The sequence below is a fragment of the Pongo pygmaeus genome, chromosome 3, assembly GCF_028885625.2.
Source record: "Pongo pygmaeus isolate AG05252 chromosome 3, NHGRI_mPonPyg2-v2.0_pri, whole genome shotgun sequence".
Taxonomy (NCBI): Eukaryota; Metazoa; Chordata; class Mammalia; order Primates; family Hominidae; genus Pongo; species Pongo pygmaeus.
In genome coordinates this window covers 80,386,515-80,400,752 of record NC_072376.2, presented here as the reverse complement: position 1 = coordinate 80,400,752, position 14,238 = coordinate 80,386,515, and the positions used below count along the sequence as shown (strand labels likewise).

The following is a 14,238-nucleotide window of genomic DNA, read 5'->3' as shown; positions in this document are numbered from 1 at the left end:
TATCTCTAGACAGAGAGTATGAGGGAAATTTAATTCTTTTTTTAAGCTTTTCATACTTTAATATTTTGTACACTGATGTATTATTTTCATAAAGATATCCCAGAATGAGATCACTGATGAGTCTATAAACAGACAATATGTTACATCAATATTGGGTGGATGAAGAAGACTCTGGGCAGTGAGGCATTGAGGCAAAACATCAAACACAAGTTCCATTAAATGTGGCTACAGGTCTGAAAGAAAAATAATCTTGAAAACCCAAAGTCACTAAGTCAAAGAGAAGTCAAGCTGGAAACTGTATCAGCCAAACCTGCCTCCCATTTTATTCCTAAGTAAGATAGCTACAAAGTTGGGTTTTTGTTGTTGTTGTTGTTTTTAAGTTACATACCTCCCTTACAATTTTCCCACAAGGAAATTCCTTGTGGGCCTCAAAATCTTTAACCTGAAACATTTCTGTTGAATTTCACCCTGAAAATGTAAATTGATAGCTTATCTTCACAGGTGAGGGACAAAAGAGGACAGAACTCAAAGCCATCCCTTCACCACCGTTTATGGAAAAAATGCAGATCTACTGAGTCAGACTAAGGCGTAAGTGACTATTTCTCAACCCTTCTCTCATATGTATACTGTGTATTCAGCAAAAGGCTTATTGAAGACCCAAAAAAGAATGCAACCTTTTGTCTCTTATCTATGACATGAAGGTATCACTTTGAATTGCCCCACCTTTCCTGACCAAACCAATGTACATCATATGCATATTGATTGATGTCTCATGTCTTCCTAAAATGTGTAAAACCAAGCTGTGCCCCAGCCACCTTGAGCACATGTCATTGAGACTTTCTGAGGCAGTGTCATGAGCATGTCCTTATCCTTGACAAAATAAACTTTCTAAATTGAGAACTGTTTCAGATACTTTGGGTTCTCACAGGTAATGAGTCACACAGAATACCTGGGAGCCCCATGAACTACCTGGAATACAGTGACTGTCCAATTAAAACTAATGTCATAAGGCTGAAATTATATTTTTGAAAAATACTTGGCAATATATGTTGTGCATACACAAACTTTAGGATTTCTTTTTTTAAACAAGTTTTTAAAAGAAGGTTTACCTCCCATGTTTAGGATCTGAAAGTATGCGTGTTATGTTGGAAGGGGTTCATCATTATTTTACAGAGAAAATAAATCAAATAATAAATGTAAAACAAAAGAAACAACAACAACAAAAAGATGGGTATTCAATTTTGACATTATATACTGAAAACTTTTGGCTTTACATTTCTCTTTCTCTTTATTTTGTCTTGATAGGCGTATGCATTGAGCAATGTGGAATTATACTACGCATTTACATTTACAAATGAGAACATATAGGAAACCACAATTCAGAGTAATTCAATAAATTTCAAGCAAACACATATTCAACAAGGGGTTTATACAGTGTGAATGAGCTACTCAAGATAGTGAAGAGATCTCCACTGGAAAAATGACTGGTGGATTCTTCCACTGAGGTGTAAGTGCCCCTGTGAGACACAGAAAAGTGATGATGAGGGTCTCTCACAGGCAGTTATAAGTAGCACATCAGTTGTTTTGTTTGTTTTATTTTGTTTTGTTTTGTTTTGAGATGGAGTCTCGCTCTGTCACCCAGGCTGGAGTGCAGTGGCACAATCTCGGCTCACTGCAACCTCCACCTCCCGGGTTCAAGCAATTCTCCTGCCTCAGCCTCCCGAGTATCTGGGATTACAGGTGTGTGCCACCACGCCCAGCTAATTTTTGTATTTTTAGTAGAGATGGGGTTTCACCATGTTGGCCAGGATGGTCCCAATATCTTGACCTCGTGATCTGCCCACCTCGACCTCTCAAAGTGCTAGGATTACAGGTGTGAGCCACCATGCCTGGCCAGTAGCATATCAATTTATGCAGTGTGATTTCAGAAAAAAAAGTCTTAGTAATATTTAAGCAATGACCTGAGAAATACGATCACTCAGTTATGTAACTATATACTGCATAATTCTGTATTATAAATGAGATTCTCAGGACTAGTTCACAGAAATTTCGCACCACAGTATCAGACTCCTGAATCTCCATCATTATTAAACCTCAGCTTTTAAAGATTGTTTTTTTAGGGAAAAAGACAGATAATCTGACAAGTTTTAAATGAGGTATAAAGAATTACAGAGCTAAAGAAACAGAGATATAAAATTATTTCAATAGTAACTTTTCCTCACTGCTCATAGCCAGGTAATGGTTCCAATGACTCCCAACTAAAAGAACTCTACAGAAAGAACAAACAAACAAAAAACCCTGCCTTAATAGACACAAGGAATTTAGTAGAACTACAACAATATGGAATTAAACACAACAAATGCCATCTTCCAAGAACCCATATTAGTAATTACAGTATTGTAAATGAAGAGTCTGGGTATAATATTTTCTAGCATTATCTCCTTCTTCTGTAGTGTCGTAGTTGTTTTTCATCTTTTCCTTACACAGACACACATGTTTACACAAATAGGCATAACAGATGCCATGTGTATCATATTCCATAACTTCTTCCAAAGAAACAGAGGTTAGGTCAGTTAAAAAATAGCCATTACTCCAAAAATTTCTGATGACGCTTGATTTTCTCTTCTTAGATGTATGTACTAATCTTTTCTATAGTGTTTGCTATGCTGACACTCTTTTGTGATAGAACAAATTCTTTCTTCACAGAAAATGGAAGAGTTTGTGCAGAGCTCTGGAGAAAATGGTGTCATGGCATTCTCACTTAGGTCTATGGTCAGTAACATCACAGAAGAAAGGGCCAACGTGATTGCATCAGCTCTTGCCCAGATTCCACGAAAGGTTAGAAAAAATGTCTTAATGGTGGACAGCTACTGAATGAGTCTGTTAAACTCTGTAAAGAGTCCAATCATAGAAATTTTCTGCCAGAAAAAATAACTGATATGATAGCTCTGATTATCTCAGATATTGGTCCAAAAACAAAAATATATATGGAAGATACCAAAATAACGAGGGTGTGTTTGATTGATAAAAATTCTGACATTAATATTGTGATCAGAAAAAAATATATTTAAGAGGTGCAGGTGAAGTTGTGGTATTATCATAGTATTGTAGGCATGTACACAGAAATCACCAAATTCTGCCCTGTCATTTGTCCCTTTTGCTTACAAGTTTCCTGAGAACATGGTACAACTATAGATATTATCTAAAATGACTTACATTTTAATCAGTTACTGCACTATTACAGTAACAATAAGGTATTGAAAAAAGTCTGAAGTGCATCATTCAATTTAGGCTTGCTCAGTAATCTGGTCTCCTGTACTTTCTGCATATTTTGGAATAGACCTATTTAGCAGGCAATTCAGAATGCATTCAGAGAAAAGATGTCCAGCCTGACAAACCACTATTCTGGAGGTATCCACCTAGCCAAGTAGATTTAGAGAAACAGAAGTACTTGCCTGCCCTGTTTACTGGGCCTTGCTAATGTCTTAAACAGGAAAATATGATAGAAAAGGAGGGAACAGAATCCTGCTTTTAGGGTAGACTCCATGCATTATAAAATGTGGTACCATAAAGCCTCTGCTCTAACCATCAGATAAACACCTCCTCCCGACTGAGGAAGGAGAAGGGAATATAAGAAGGAGTCAAGCAGAAGGAAGCCAGGCATGGAAAGAGGTTCAGATGCCCTCACTCCATGAAATACAGTAGGAACTTATTTTGTAATATGCAGAATACACTTGAAGTTTTTGTGTATTTGTGAGTTACTTTTTAGTTTCCTCCCTGACATAGCCTTCTCCTAACGACCTATGCCAATTTTTTTCTGGAAACACAAAGTTACTTTAACAACCACATAGCAAATACAAGAAAAACACTCATAAATTACAGTCCAGTTTATAAGGATTGCTTGGGGAATCTAAAATCAGTATCTTATTTTGGTACTGTCTATGGGTATGGCTTGGTTAAAGCAGCCCATATTAATCTATGCTGTCGATGCTTCATAGCGGCATCTAAGTGTTAATGATCAGTTAAGCAAAATTTAGCAAAATATAATTTTACAATTTTTTAGTGTGTATATTCTTATTCATAAATTGCCAATTGGCTCTTTTGGCCTACATTGGAAGAATTTCCAAAACTGGCAAAATGATTATACTTTGAATTTGACTCAGAAATTGCCACTTGCACTTTGGGATGCCTAGGCGGGCAGATCACTTGAGGTCAGGAGTTTGAGACCAGCCTGGCCAACATGGTGAAACCCCGTCTCTACTAAAAAATATAAAAATTAGCTGGGCATGGCAGTGCATGCCTGTAATCCCACCTACTTGAGAGGCTGAGGCAGAAAAATCGCTTGAACCCAGGAGGCGAGGGTTGCAGTGAGCTGAGATAGTGCCACTGAACTCCAGCCTGGGCAACAGAGCAAGACTCCGTCTCAAAAAAAAAAAAAAAAAAGAAAGAAAAGAAAAGAAAGAAATTGCCACTCGAAATTTTTCTTGGATGTAGTGCTGGGTAATGTGTAATCTGCAAGAAGTTGTATGTACTACCTATGTAGCACTGATTTATTTCTCACAGGTAACTGATTTTATAGATTTTTTTATAAATCAAAGATGTCAAACACTAATAAAATAACTTACAGAAAAATAGATATAAGTAAACACTTTTCATTTCACTCAAGAAATAAACTAACATTAAATTTGGAAGATTACAGGTAGTATAAAATACATAAAATAAATGTATAAGTTGTCACTAATTTGTTACTGTATTTTACAGTAGAATTATAATGACTGTCTAATAATTTCTTAAATTTTTGAATTTTTTATTGATACTCTTAAGTGTCTAAGCTTCTCTGTTGGAAACATCATGATTTTCTTACATACCAAATTGATAATAAAAGTAAAGACATGAAATGTGGATATTCAATAGTCTTTTAGTGGTACTCATTTCTTAAAATTGCTTGTTCTCATTTTTTCATCTATCATATGGAAGGGGTTTAACTAGCTGATTGACAATTTCTTTAGAGTTCTAACATCTTATACCTTTGGCGTTCTACTTATGGAACAAGATATTTTCTTTGCCCCAACAGGTTCTGTGGATGGAAAGAGACCAAATACTTTAGCATCCAATACTCAGCTGTACAACTGGATATCCCAGAATGACCTTCTTGGTAATACTCTGCAGAACAAATACTGAATATATGACTAACAGCCAATTAGAGGGATAGTTCAACCTGAAAGAAACTTACTGAACATTTATTATCAAAAAACTCAATATAAAGCCTGATTACTTTATATTTATTTTCCAGTCTTACCAGGAAAATAACTATATAGTTGGTATTTTGTTATAGACACTCACATTCTTTATGTTCAGAATCAAATTATCTTTATTTCAGATATAATTACCTCTCACGGGGTTTCCCAATAACTTCCTGGATTGTCTCTCTGTCTCCTATTTGTACAGCTTTACACCTGTCCTTTTCCCTACTGTAGGGTTAATTTCAAAAGACACTAAAAAATAACAGTGCCTCTTCTATTACCAATAACTCTGCATTTTCTGAAAATAAATCCTCAATCTTTTTTTTTTTTTTTTGAGATGAAGTCTTGCTCTTGTCCCCAGGCTGGAGTGCATTGGCACGACCTTGGCTCACTGCAACCTTCACCTCCCAGGTTCAAGCGATTCTCCTGCCTCAGCCTCCCGAGTAGCTGGGATTACAGGCACCTGTCCCCAAGCCTCTCTAATTTTTGTAGTTTTAGTAGAGACCTGGTTTCACCATGTTGGCCAGGCTGGTCTCGAACTCCTGACCTCGGGTGATCCACCTACCTCTGCCTCTCAAATTGCTGGGATTACAGGCATGAGCCTCCGCACCCGGCCTAAATCCTCAATCTTTATCATAAAGTGGTAACACATTTCCTGATGTAATGTGGCCTGCCCTTCTTCTATTCCAATACCACCACCACACTCCCTGTTGCCTTGCATACACCACATGTCCCACTCAGTGACCGCAGTATTTATTTAAGGGAAAATGCTCTAACATACACAATATTATTGATTTTCTTTTCTCTTTTTTTGCACATTTTTTTCATTCAGAATGTGCTTTTTCAGTTTGTCCACCTGGCAATATCAATTCATTTTTTGAGTCTGAAGTCACACACGCCACCACCTCTTCATGTGGCCTTCACTTACCTCCAGAAGAATTAGGTGCTTCTTTCTCTGAAATCTGAAAGCAATTCTAATGGAGTTTGTTGTGTGTAATAATCTGTTATTTAGTAGACACTGCCCCTTTCAGAGCATTCTATTGTGCATTTCTCATTTTAGTCTTATGAATAATTTTGCTAAAATTTATTCAATCCTAGGTCATCCAAAAACCAAATCTTTTATGACTCATGGTGAAACCAGTGGCATCTACGAGGCAATCTATCACGGGATCCCTATGGTGGCCATTCCTTTGCAGATCAACCTGATAACATTGTTCACATGAAGGCCCTCAATGTGGACATCAGGACCATGTCAAGTATTTGCTCATTGCACTGAAGACAGTCATTAATGACCCTGTGTGAGTATGACAATTTTTTTTACTAGGTGGTATTTACAGATTCTTTTGACAACACTGAATACATGTCTTATCCCTTTTAGGAGACCAATTTTGAAAGAATTTAAATAATTTAACCAACTTGAAACCTGCTTTTATTTTTCACCAATTATTTCAGTTACATTTTATCCCATATATTTGATGGGTCAATAATTACTGTAACAACTTTCTACACAAAAAATATTTTTAAACATATATAGATAATTGTTTAAAATATAAGTTTTTTGAATGACAGATTATAATACAATGAAATAATGAACTTGGAGAAATACAATAAAGTATTTCAATTCAATACATAAAATTTCTGAAAGTATAACTGTATTCATGCTCAATAATGTATTTTTATTATTATCATTATTTTGATACAATTTGCCTAGCCTAATATTTACCTATTTAAAAGTGAAATCTAAATTAGTTAGTACATTTACATAGTTACAAAGCCATCACCATAATATAATTTTTGAACATTTTTATCACCCTAAAATAAACCTGAAAATGCATAAAATCACTGTTGATAAACCTCCAGTCCTAGGGAAATACCAACTTAGTTTCTCAATAGATTGTTCTCTCTGGATATTTCACGTAAATTAAATCATGATTTACGGTGTTCTATAAATGATTTCTTTGACTTAATACAATGTCTTTTATTAGTTTCACCCATATTGTTGAAAGTGTCAGAACTTTTTTCTTTTTATTGCTAATATTCTTTGATGAATGTACCATTTTGAATTTACCCATTTATCAGCTCTCAGACATTTCAGTTATTTCCAATTTTAGCTTTTATAAACACTGCTATACATATTTTTTGTGAAAAAAGTTGTTTTCACTAATTTTGAGAAGACACTAGGAGTGGAATTTCTGAGCCATATGGAAAATTGATGTTTATGAAGAACTGCTAAACTGTTTTTCAAAGTACTTGCACCATTTTTCATTACTCCTAGCTGTACAGGAGGGTTCCAATTTCTTCACACTCTTCCCTACACTTGTTATCTCCTGTCTTTTTGTTACAGGGATCCCAGTGGATATAAAATGATCTTTCATTGTGGATTTAATTTGCATTTTCCTTGTGGCTAAAGACATTAACCATCTTTTCATGCACTTACTGGCAAGTCATTCATCTTCTTTTGAGAAAATTTTATTCCCATCTTTTGAACATTTCTAACATTTTTATCTTACTATTGATTCATAAGAATTATTTTTATATTATTGGTGGAATGTCTTGTCAGTCTATGATTTTTAAATATTTTCTCCCACTCTTTATAGGTTGATTCTTTTTTTTACTTTATTGAAGATGTCCCTTGAAGCACAAAGTTTTTATATTGAGGAAATAAATCTGTAATAATTTTTCTGTGCTCCAAAAGAAATAATGTAGAAAATGCTGTGACTATTGATTACTATTATCAATATATATAAGGAGGTACCACCTTAGGAAATATACTGAAAATACCTTACCAGGAAGATAGTGAGACAATGAATGATTAAAAATAGTTTAAAAGCAAACAGGAAAGAATTAGAAAAGAAACATACGGCAGATTGGAAAACAGAAAATAAAATACAGAATAAGATAGTAGATTTAAATGTGAATCTACTAGAACTCATACTAAATTTACACAGACCAAAAAAAAAAAATAGTGATTTAAAAATAAACATTTGAAGAGCATAAATATAACCTATTGTATATACGTGTGTGTATACATATATATGTATTGCATATATATATGTTTGTGTATATGTGTGTGTGCATATATATATGTGTATACACACACACATACATATTTATGTGTGGAGGTGAGTGTGAATGTATATTGAGAATACACATTTATTAAGAGTATATGGAATAGTTAGTGAATTGAACTTCTACTGGGCCAAAAATCAAGACTTAGCAAATGTGATAAGATTCAAAAGCATAAAAAGGAAATGCTCTAATCATACTATAAATAAATTCAAAATTATCCAAAAAATTACAACTTAAAAAATAACTCTAAATTTTGGAAATTAAATTTGTGTATTTAAAAAGCCAGTCAACATAACATCATAATTCTACATGCATCTTTTTCTCAGCAACTCATCTCTCAAGTGTACACCCATCAAAAATGTATTAATATGTATATCTAATGATATACACACATTTGCTTACCCCAGAATTAGTAATCGTGTTCAAAAATCTTAACAACCCAAAGATCCATCAGTCATAAAAATAAGAGATAATCTGTGGTATTTGTCAATTGACTGAATCATATTACAGCAATCGAATTAGCCAATAACTTCTACCCAAGAAAAGACACAAACGAGTATATATTATATAATTCATTATGTAAACAAGCAATATTAATCTATTAGAAGTCAAGGTAGTTTTAACTTGAGGACAAAAGTAGTGACTAAAATGGCCCAAGAAGACAGAGTTTTTCTAGGCAGGTTGTGATGTTTCATATTATGATCTGAGTAGTAGGTAAGTTGGTGTTCACATCAGGATATTGTTCAAGGTAATGTTAAAATTTTGAGCTACTCATTGAATTTGTGTACATTTATGTATTTTATACTTAAAGTTTTATTTGAGAAGACTAGTAACATATTTTTAAGTTCCAGGAATTAAACAGCAAAATAAGCACAAAACAATAGAGGAAATCCTACAGGTACTACCATAGTGTGGCCAGGAAAAGCCTCTCTAACAGGTATTATTTAAGGGGAAGTCTCAAAAAGATATAGAAGCAAGCCTCAAGTTGTTGTAAGGAGGAATATTCCAAGAGAGGGAGAGAGGGGACAACGGGTGTAAAGGGGCTAAGGTGAGAACACATTGGGGAGCTCAAAGAACAATAGAAGGGCAATGCCTCTAGGAGAGAAGGTGGATGGGAAAAGTGTTAGAAGAAGTTGCCCATGCCTGCCCATGTAGGGTTCTGTAGAACAAAGACAGATTTAAATTTTATTCTTAATATAGTGAGAAGCCAGGTGAAAATCTTAGCAGATGAATGCCATAATCTGGCTTTTATTTCAAAAAATTATTCTGACTACTAGGAGGAAAATATGGTAGAATACAGAATAGTAGGGTAGAAAGAGAAAGACTAATTTAGAAATATTACACCAGCTGTGAAACAATTTTTCCTTAAGAATATCAAAATGGGTCGATAAAGGTAGTTCACACCTGTAGTCCCAGAAATTTGGAAGGCTAAAGCAAAAGGATCACTTGAGCCCAAGAGTTTGAAACCATCCTGGGCAAACTGGTAGGACTCCATCTCTACAAAGAAATATTTAAAAATTACTGGGCAAAGCGGTGCACGCCTGCAGTCCCAGCTACTCAGGAGGCAGAGGTGGGAGAATTGTTTAAGCCCACACTGTCGAGGCTGCTGTGAGCCATAATCATGCCACTGCACTCCAATCTGGGCCATAGAGAAAGACTCTGTCTCAAAAAAAAAATAAAATAAAATATCAAGATGATCAATCTCAGATTGCATTTCCACTGCCTTACCTGTAGCACATAGAATGGCTCAAAATATTTCCTCTGCTACAAAGATATTAACCTCACCTGACCTTCCATTTTTAATTTAAAAAATATTTGTCATTATAAAATTCCATTTTAAAAAATAAACTTTCTACGTTTGTCCAAACCAAAACATTCGATTCCTATGACAATTCTATAATATTTACTTTGAAGCATTGATGTGACACTTTTCAAAGACCATCCATAGACTTAGTAAATAAATTTACTTTCAATGTTGGTATTTTTATGTTTATCCTTCAGCTACAAAGAGAATGCTATGAAGTTATCAAGAATTCACTGTGATTTGCCAATTAAGCCCCTGGATCAAGCAGCCTTCTGGATTGAGTTTGTCATGCAGCACAAAGGAGCCAAGCACCTTCGGGTTGCAGCCCACGACCTCACCTGGTTCCAAAACCACAACTTGCATGTGATTGGGTTCCTGCTGGCCTGTGTGGCAACTGTGATCTTCATCATCACAAGATGTTGCCTGTTTTCTTTCTGAAAGTTTGCTAAAACAGGAAAGAAGGGGAAAAGGGATTAGTTACATCAAAGGCTTGAAGCTGGAATGACCAAAAGACAGAATTCCTCCAGTTAATTCCAGCATGAAGAGGTTGTTATAGAGGATTTCCTTCCTCCTGTGACAAAACACATTTTTATAACTTACCCTGTTAGGTCAAAATTTATTTTCCAGAGATTTAGTACCTATTTAAAAGTTAGAAATATTCTTAGTCAAATACTTAAAAACAAGGAAAAAGAAAAAATAATATAAAACCATATGGATTTATGTGGAATACATTATTCTATTCACAAGTGGTGCACACACACAAAAATTACTGAGCTGTGTTTCACACTTTATACATTGACCCAATATTAAGACATCCATTCACAATATTAATACCATTTTGCAAATACTCAGAATACTTTGCTTTCATTTTCAGCAGAATTTGGTTGTTTTTACTGTTGCAAAGAAACTACTCAATAATTAAATTGTGAAGAAAGTCTCACTCTTTCTTTTGATATTACAAGACCAGTAGTGTTGCTTGGCTTTTACTATGTTCAAGACTCAGCATTGCTTCTTTCCTAAAATAAATGACAAATTTATCCCTAGATTTAAGGATAATTGAACACACAAAAATGAGAAAATGTGACATATCACCTTAACCCAATGATGAACAAAAATCACCTGATACATCAGTAAATGCAAAACAAAGCATTTGAAAAAAATCAATTGTTTATGAGTTTTTAAAAGAGAGCTCTAAACAAACTAGAAATAGAAATGATATTGGGGGAACGAGCCCCCAATATTTCAATGTAGGTCTTTTCTATTTTCCCTAATTGTTGGCTGGTCTGAGAAATAAAGAGAAGGAGTACAAAGAGAGAAATTTTACAGCTGGGCCTCTGGGGGTGACATCACATATTGGTAGGACTGTGCTGACGACCCTGAGCCACAAAACCAGCAAGTTTTTATTAGGGATTTTAAAAGAGGAAGGGGTGTACGAACAGGGAGTAGGTCACAAGGATCACATGCTTCAAAGGACCATAAAGATCACAAGGCAAAGGCAGAATTAGAATTACTGATGAGGCTCTATGTCCTGCTGTTCACATATTGTTTTGATAAACATCTTAACAGAAAACAGGCTTTGAGAGCAGAGAACCAGTCTGGCTAGAATTTTCCAGGCTGGAATGTCCCAATCCTAGTAAGCCTGAGGGTACTGCAGGAGACCAGGGCATATTTCAGTCCTTATCTCAACCACATAAGACAGACACTCCCAGAGTGGCCATTCATAGACCTCCCCCCAGGAATGCATTCCTTCCCCAGGGTTACTCCTTGCTGGGAAAAGAATTCAGCAATATTTCTCCTACTTGCACATCCATTTATAGGCTTTCTGCAAGAAGAAAAATATGGCTTATTCTGCCCAACCCCTCAGGCAGTCAGACCTTATGGTTATCTTCCCTTGTTCCATGAAAATTGCTGTTATTCTGTTGTTTTTCAGGGTCCACTGATTTCATATTGTTCAAACATATATGTTTTACAAACAGATTTCGTATTGTTCAAACACACATGTTCTACAATCAATTTGTACAATAGTGGTCCTGAGGTGACATACATTCTTAGCTTATGAAGAGAACAGGATTAAGAGATTAAAGTAAAGAAAAGCATAAGAAATTATAATAGTATTATTAGGGAAGTGATAAATGTCCATGAAATCTTCACAATTTATGTTCAGAGATTGTAGTAAAGACAGGTGTAAGAAATTATAAAAGTATTAATTTTGGGAATGGATAAATGTCCATGAAATCTTCACAATTTATGTTCTTCTGCCTCAGCTCCAGCCAGTCCCTACATTCAGGGTCCCTGACTTCCCACAACAAGAAATAGAAGGAAATTATCTTAACCTGATAAAGGCAATATATGAAAAGCTCATAGCTAACATCATACTCAATGATTAAAAAAAACTGAAAACTTTTCATCTGTTTTCACAATAAGGAAAGGATGTTCACTCTTGCTGCTTCTATTATACACCATACTGGAAATCCTAGCCAGAACAATTAGGCAAGAAAAATAAAAAAAGCAACAGGCTTCTGAATCAACAGTAAAATAACCTCTGTTTGCAGAGGACATGATATTATATGTGGAAAACCCTAAAGATGCCACAAAATATTACTAGAACAAGTGCATAAATTCAGTAAATTTGCAGCATATAAAATCAACGTACAAAAATCACTTACCTTTCTGTGTATTAACAAAGAACTATCAGAAAAGGAAATTAACAAAACATTCCAATTTGCAATGGCCTCAAAAAGGACAAAATGCATAGGAATAAACTTTAACCAGTGGAAGAAAGACACGTATACTAAAAACTACAAAACATTGATGAATGAAATTAAAGATTATACTAATTTAGAAAGACATAGTATATTGACTGGAAGATTTAATATTATAGAAACATCTATACAACCTAAGGTGATTAACATATTAAACGTAATCTCTATAGAAACACCAATGACTTATACAAAGACAAAAAAATCTTAAAATGTATAATGATCCAGGAAGAAGTAACTAGCCAAAACAATGTGGGAAAAGTAAAACAGTTATAGGGCATCACATCTCCTTATTTCAATATATATTAAAAGCTACAGTTATTAAAATAACATGGTATTCACATAAAGACATAAATAGAGAGAGATCTAAGTAACAGAATACAGAGCCCAGATGATAAAGTCACAAATATACTATGCACTTATCTTTAATGAGTCTCAAATATACTCAATAAAGGTCAGTCTCTTCAAGAAATGGTACTGGATGGGAACACTGGATGTCCACATGCAAAAGAATAAAATTGAACCCTTAGTTTATGTCATATACAAAAATCAACACAAAACAAATGAAAGACTTAAACATAAGCCCTGAAACTATAAAACTCTCACAATAAAACACAGGGAAAAAGTTTTATGACATTGGTCTGGGCAATGGTATATTGGGTATGACCTCAGAAGTACAGGTAACAAGGTCAAATATATGAAAGTAGAATTGTATTAAACTAAAAAGTTTCTGCACAGCAAATAAGTCAACAGAGTGAAAAGATAAAATGGGAATGGGAAACATTTTCAAATCATATATCTCATGAGAGGTTAATACCTAAAATATATTAGGAACTGCAACAACTCAATAGCAAAAAGAGAAAAAAAAAGCCATGATTAATAAATAGGCAAATACTTGAAAAGACATTTCTCTGAGGAAGAAGAACATATGGACAACAGCTGTATGAAAAATAATTAATGTGAATTCATCATCAGGGAAATCAAAACTACAATGCGATATCACCTCATACCTCTTACAATGTCTTTATCAACATACAGACACAAACACACACAAACATATATACACACACAATAAAAATTGTTGGCTAGGAAATGGAGAAATTGAAACTTTCATACACTGTAAGTGGGAATATAAATTTTTATAGCCAAAATGAAAACAGTGTAGAGGTTGCTCAAAAGATTAAAAATAGAACTTCCATATGATCCACCCATCCTGCAATATGTAGCAACATAGATGAATCTTCAGGAAATAATGTTAAGTGAAATAAGCCAGTCTCAATGGGACACATACTTTATGATTCTACTTGTGTGAGAAATTTGAAACAGTCAAACTCAAACAATCAGAGAGTAGAATGGAGGTTAC

At 34.6% G+C, this 14,238-nt stretch overlaps 1 pseudogene; it reads left to right on the top strand.

Annotated features, from left to right (window-relative positions):
- The window catches only part of LOC134739305 (UDP-glucuronosyltransferase 2B17-like), a 112,226-nt pseudogene extending 101,633 nt beyond the window's left edge, over positions 1-10,593 (top strand).
- The last annotated feature ends 3,645 nt before the right edge of the window (positions 10,594-14,238 follow it).